The 7500-nt window shown below is 33.5% G+C and overlaps 1 long non-coding RNA gene across 1 annotated transcript; it reads left to right on the plus strand.

Annotated features, from left to right (window-relative positions):
* Positions 1 to 998: 998 nt before the first annotated feature.
* LOC143066416 (uncharacterized) lies at positions 999 to 4761 on the plus strand. Its single transcript, XR_012975607.1, has 3 exons — positions 999 to 1018; positions 4207 to 4384; positions 4736 to 4761. It is a non-coding gene; the product is annotated as an uncharacterized LOC143066416 (long non-coding RNA).
* Positions 4762 to 7500: the final 2739 nt, after the last annotated feature.

The following is a 7500-nucleotide window of genomic DNA, read 5'->3' on the forward strand; positions in this document are numbered from 1 at the left end:
CAAAAAATTGTTGTTATATTTGATTATTTGTGTTTTAGGTGGGAAAATCTGAGTCAACAAAATGACCGATAGAGTGAGAAATTCATCACACTTACTTACCTATTAGGCCCTTAGCTCCTCCAGGCAGCATAGGCCAAAAACGAATAACCCTATTTATCGCCAGTTTAAATAAAATTCATCAACCTTGAGAACATAGAAATGAAAATATGAGTATAGTGCCAAGGACTATTCTCCATCCATGTCATAATTTATAAAAGTAAAACATTATAGTTCAAAACACGGCCTTCAACATGGAGCCTTGGTTCACACCAAACAGCAAGCTATAAATGGCCCCACAAATTTCTAATGTGAAACCATTCATACGGGACCAACGTTTTTAGTTTTATAAAAAAGAAAAACGAGAAACACTCATGAACCACATCAACAAACTACAACTACGGAACATCAGATTCCTGACTTATGCTAGGTGCAAACAATTGCAGCGGGTTTAAACGTTTTAATGGTACCAAACCTTCACTCTTATCTGAAACAATAGTGTAACATCACAACATAGAAAGACACACTATAATACTGAAAAGCGTATTTGAGAAACAATAGTTACCATAGAAACATTCAGACTCATAAATAGAAAATAAACTGACAACGCCGTTGCAAAAATAAGAAAGATATAGATAACATACAAAATACAATTTAGAAAACTATAGTCGACTGAACTACACGAACCTCACCAAAAGACGGATGACGATCTCATAAAGTTGTGTAATCTTTTTATTATGAAAGTCAGAGAACAGATGCCCTGCTTGATATCATTCAGTTCAAACAAATAACAATAAAGAGAAATGAACATTCATCTTTTGTAATGTATTGGAACTTGACAAAGTGACATTTTTATGCATCAACAACACTGTAAAAATACACATTTAACTGCTTTGATTAATGACTTATATGTACCTTAAATAAAAAAGTTAGTACAATTATCATTATTAAAACAAATTCTACACTGGAACCATATTTGAAGGTAAGAAAATCGACATTATCGATGCTAAACCAGAAAAGTTTAGAAAAGATATCAACAAAATTGACTATGTAATAAGATCAGTCAGACAATGCCGAAATAAAAATAAGACGGTTAGGTATGAGTGCAAATGAGATAACTCTCCATCCGAGTAACAATGCGCAAAAAGTAAATGTTTACAAAGATATAAATTTTATTTAAAATACCGTATAGCGAGCGGGTTATTTTCGCGCAGTGTTTATTTTCGCTTATTTTGGCGGATGAAAGAACATCGCGAAAAATTAATGCATACTTTCGTTTCTTTCTATTAGCTAAAGCGGCGGTCGGTAGGTCAATAACAGTAAAGGTTAGGTTTAACAATATAAACAAAGAGAGCATTGAACATACATGTATCCTATAAAATGACTGTCACATATGTATATCATTATCAATTAGTGTCAAATAGATTATGAGAGAAGGGTACTGTATCAGGTAATTATCCTTTTTAATCAGTGTCAAATTACATAAGAGTTGTAAATCAGTCTTGAAATTTTTTAACCTAATACGTAAGTACACCAAAGTTCCGACCAACATCAATAAATAGGACGTCATTAAGGTAAACAAATCAATTAACTTGCTTCTCAATTTTTTAATATTTTATATGCAACAATTTCAGAATCCACCAAAATAAAAACAGCCTAAATTTTTCGTTAACTTTGTTGTCCCTAAATCGCGAAATTTTACACCCGCAAAAATGAGCCGCTATACGGTACCATTGTATACATATTGCCAATCCTTAATTTTCCTTTTATTCCCTTAATCTAGACAGAAATCGTTATTATAATAAGACCAATATATTCATATGAAAAGTCCCATGTTAGCGTGTTGAAAATGAGAGTTTCCGGGAAAAAGTACAGTCATCATTTAAATTCGGGTAGTTTGTGTATGGAAAGAAGTCAATATTTTATAATTGTACAATTTTTTTCTATTTTTTTTTCTATCTGTATGCAATAAAGATTGACAGTTTTCAAATTGCAGCGAAACAATGTTTTTATAATTCATTTCTGTTTAAATCTTAGTAGAGCTTTCTTACATTTTGACTGAAAGTCCGGTAGGGAAAAGTCGAGGTTATTCGAGCAAAGTTCAAAAATTATCTCCGCTTGCTTGAAAGTCCATCATTTGGTCCAACAAGTTTTAAAATCTATGGTTAAATAACACTTTTTGATAACTATTATATGATAACGATTCTGAGATGTTAACAATAAGTTGTAATAGGGGTTAAAGAGGTGTTGCAAAAACAAACTTAATACTCCAAGATGATGTATTCGTCAAAGCCTAGAAATTAAGTCGGACCAACAAGCAAAAATAGAGATGCTTAACAGCATCACAAATCCTACGAAGTGTCAATAAAGAGTTCTGAGGGATGAGGGAGTATTTTTTTTATTAAAAAGTCTAGTGTAGTGTGCAAGCTGAAAAGTAAAGGAAGCGCCAAATTAAAACCTGAAAAAAGTTGGACTGAGAACCGAAATATGAAGGCCAAAGAACATCATATGAGTAATAATATGTGTGAAATAAAATATAACACAGATATATTTACCATTAATTGAGTACTCTACCTTTGTACATTAGGTTCACGACAAATGAGATAATTTTGGTATTCCCATTGTGAACTTCTCATTTTGTGTAGAAGCACTTTTGTAGTGCATGTAAATAACTAGTTTAATTTGGTATCCATGAGATTATGTCTCCTATCATGATTTCCTTGAAACAGGTTCTACTCATAGGAAAACACTGTTTATCAAAGCTTCTTTTATGTAATATTGAAGTCATGTATTTGAGGATTGTTGAATTCGTTTGGTGTGTTTGAGCTTTTGAAATTGCCATTTAATATTCGAGCGTCACTGATGAGTCTTTTGTAGACGAAACGCGCGTCTGGCGTATATATAAAATTTGGTCCTGGTATCTATGATAAGTTTATTTATTAGGTATTTTCCATTTAGAATTTTCCTTGGAGTTTGGTTTTTCGTTATTTTACCTTTTTCGATTAGTTATTCAAGTAATTATTATTTCTAAATAAAGTATTGTCATATTTGAAGAGTTGTGCGTGTATAAATGGGGACAATTCAGTAAAACAATGACCGATAGAATGATGACATCATCACATTTGCTTAATTACTTACTTAAGACATAAGCTCGCCAGAATAGGATATTCCAATGAGGAACTCCTCCATCTAACTCGTATTAAAGCTAGTAGTGTCCGTGCTTCAATTTCAATTATGTGTCCTTTCTCGTCATAGTAATGCTAAGGTTAAAAAAAAAATGGGTTGTCTAAGATATGATATCAATGTGTAAAAGGATCAATACTGTTACATGTAAGAGAAAACAGAAAACTGTCCACCGAAGTTTTTGAAAATGGACATGGATGTTAAACATGTGCTAAAAGTATTAATATTGAGAATCATTTTTTTTTTTTCATCAGTGGACTGCTAACGGAATAAAAATATAAAACGCATTCATGTTTTTTTTAAATGATATGAGAGAAATAATTATAGTCATACTACCGATGAAAACATCCACATCTAGGTAAACAAATATTCAAGCCAAAATCGTACAAATCTCGAAACCAAGTTAAAAAACTAAGTCCTTCCATGTTGAAGGAAAATCTGTTCTACATTCGAATATAGAAATATCGAATCTTAAAAAAAGTCATCAATCTTTAGAACACTACAGAATAGCACAAAAGAAAGGCGTAAGGTACAAAAGTGACATTCAAACATAAAATAAGAAAGTAAACTGACAACGCCATGGCAAAAAAAGGACAAAGACAAATCGACAAACAACATTATACAAAACACAACATTGAAAACTAAAGATTGCGCAACACGAACAAAAAAATATGTGTGTTATCAACGCTGTATAACATCGATTGAATTTTATACCTATGGTGAAATTTACAGAATCTTTACCTTTTCTACCAATTTTTCCTTTTATAAAATGATGTCATGATAAATGTCAATAGAGTGTACACTAGTAAGGTATTTGAATAGTTGAACAAATAGCAACATTAGAGACAACGAATCTGTTCAGATGACGGTTAGTTAACAGATTAACCTTTGTTTTGACAATTGGAGTTTAAGTTTGCTATTTTGTGAGTGTATCATCTCATTTAACTAATATCAATCCAAAATGTTAAATTCTAGTTATTTTTTCAGGGTTGAAAATGAAGATTTTGTACTTTCTATTTCTTCTATTGACTGCCATACTACAAATGACATCTGTAACACATGGTCGTCGTGGTACTGGTTTAAACTTCAGTCCTGGAGGTCGTGGTGCAGAAAGAGTAGGAAGAGTTGGTGAGTTCGGAGGAAGAGGCAGAAGAAAATGAATCAGGTTAACATATTCATGTTCCAAATGTCATATGATACTCTTTGTCACAATAAATCTACAAACAAAGAAATTCATTTTCTCAAAATACTGAAAATATTTTGCCAGGAAATCAAACGTTTCCTTCTTTTTAAAAGGAGAACGAGTTTCTTTATGATAACATCAGTAATCGTTAAATATTGATCTTAAACGTCGTCCAAAAATGTCTAAATTTAGTTTCAATCGAAATATAAGAATATATTAAATATTAAATCACAATATTATTGGCTTTGTGATATTTAATTTCATTTTGTAGTTTACATTTACATTTGTTGAACTTATCAACTAACTAAAACCAAACTTTTTTCTTTTTTTCAGGCGCTTAAATAAAGGCAACAGTAGTATACCGCTGTTCAAAACTCAAAAATCTATGGACAAAAACAAAATCGGGATAACAAACTAAAACTGAGGGAAACGCATTAAATATTAGAGGGGAACAACGACACAACATTAAAATGTAACACACACAGCAACGGACTAAGCATTAGACAAAATCCGATGAGAATAACCAATATAACATCAAAACCAAATACATGAATTTGGGATAGAAAAGTACCGTGACACGTCTTATAGTACACTCAAATATAGGAGAAAACAAACGACACAACGGAAACACAACGTAAAACTGTTACACACACAGAAACGAACTATGATATAACAATGGCCATTTTCCTGACTTGGTACAGGACATTTTAATAGAAAAAAATGGTGGGTTGAACCTGGTTTTGTGGCATGCCAAACCTCGCACTTTGATGGCATTTCTAAATATAACATCAAAATGACAACATAATAATACAGGACCACAATACAAACAAATAGGAGAACGTTTTAGAAACACACGAACAAGAGATAACAAAAGGCATCAGGTTTAAAATTCATTACGTCAAAAACGCTTAACAACTGGTTTTTTATAGCGCTTTGTTGGTTTTAATTCGATGACTTTATGAATTATAAAATCTTTCAACGACTCTCCGTAGACAAAAAGAGGACTACTGGATTAGACAATGTATGGTGCAATGACAAAATTGATGGTATAGGTATTCTATCTAGTCCGTCGTGTAACTCGGTGAATGTGATGAATATTTTCAACTCGACTCCTCGACGTAGACGCAGTCATGGTCATCGTCATTATACATCACCTTCTCTGCATGATGTATCTATTAATGACTTGCTTCGAATTCCTTTTATACAAAAGCCGTTAGGTATTCATCACATTCGTACGAAACTTTATTCATTACCCTTTTCAAAACTTCATTCTCTGTTCAATTTATGTTTGGAATCCACTGTTACAAACCCTCATTCAAACCAATACAAACTTGAAGCTATAATTTCGAATATTGCAAGTCACAGACTTTTCAAGCCAGTCCGCATTGGCGAAGATGAAAAAGAGAAAAGATTTTTCCTTAATCTTTCCTTTGCCAACAAAGGTCTCGATGGCGTCAACTTAGGCAATATCCTTCATCTTAAAATTTTGATGGATGCAGTTGAGGATTATGCCAGGCAATGGGCTAAGCGCGGGAAGGAAGACGTAGACACTCTTTCCGAGTGGATAAAGGCAGTGAGGTCGTTGATACAAATCAGAATTAAGAAACTGAATGGGTCTATCCATGCCCATGCGACGTCAATCTTTAAAGACCCAAATGTTGCAAAACACCTATCCTACCTCCATGACAAATATGGTGTTGTCCCCGCAGATAAAGCCCCAAACAACATCGTATTTGTGTGTAAAACTCATTACATTACCTGTTAGATAAACGAATTAGGTATTGACAATTCACTTGGTGTCCTTACAAACAACGGTATATTGCTGGGTCTTACAAGTGCTCCACGAAACCTCTTTCTAAATTATTAACATCTATTTTATCAGCAATCAAAGACGGGCTTCACAGTTATTGTGAAACTGCCTATTCTAGAGGGGGCGTGCATCAGATGTGGATACTTAAAAATTCCAAAGATCTTTTAAAGTACATCTCTCGTTCATCTTGTAACAGTATTAAAACATTTGACTTTTCTACTCTTTACACAAGTATTCCACATTCCAAACTAAGAGACAAATTAAAAGTCTTGGTATTGCTTTGCTTCATAAAAAAGAATGGCCAACGTAGATACAAGTATCTTGTATTAGGGAGGGATAAATCCTACTTTGTAAAGGACCACTCTGATTCAATCAAAAAAAATCTCTGAAACTGATATTATCAAGATGCTTGATTTTTTTATCGACAACATATTTGTTACGTTCAGAGAACGTGTTTTTCAACAGACTGTCGGCATTCTAATGGGATTAAACTGTGTCCCTCTACTTACCGACTTGTTTCTTTATTATTATATAGGTGACTTCATGCAGGAACTTCTTAGGAAGAAAGATAAGAAGTTAGCAATATCCCTAAATTCTACTTTCCGCTATATAGATGATGTTTTTTCACTAAATAATTCAAAATTTGGTGACTATGTGGAACGCATTTATCCCATGGAGCTAGAGATACAGTTAAGTCGGCCTCATATCTTGACTTACATCTAGAAACTGACAATAAGGGTCGGTTGAAAACAAAACATTACGACAAAAGAGATGATTTCAGCTTTCCAATTGTGAACTTTCCATTTCTAAGAAGCAACATTCCAGCAGCACATGCATACGGGGTGCATTATTTTTCAATTGATACGATGTTCCCGTGCTTGCATTTCCTATCATGATTTTCTTGATAGAGGGTTGCTGCTCGCAAGGAAGCTATTGAACCAAGAGTTCCAAATGATGAAGTTGAAATTATCCCTTCGTAAATTTTACGGACGCCATCACGAGTTGGTTGACAGTTATGGAATAACCGTTTCACAAATGATATCGGATATGTTTCTTACGTCGTAACTACAATCTCCTTCCCTTTCATGAATGTGACCTACCGAATTAAGACTATTTACCGCATTTGTTATCACATAAGCAACACGACGGGTGCCACATATGGAGCAGGATCTGCTTACCCTTCCGGAGCACCAGAGATCACCCGTAGTTTTTTGGTAGGGTTCGTGTTGTTTATTCGTTAGTTTTCTATGGTGTGTCATGTGTGCTGTTGTTTGTTTGTCTTTTTCAT

This window comes from Mytilus galloprovincialis, chromosome 3, assembly GCF_965363235.1.
Source record: "Mytilus galloprovincialis chromosome 3, xbMytGall1.hap1.1, whole genome shotgun sequence".
NCBI lineage: Eukaryota > Metazoa > Mollusca > Bivalvia > Mytilida > Mytilidae > Mytilus > Mytilus galloprovincialis.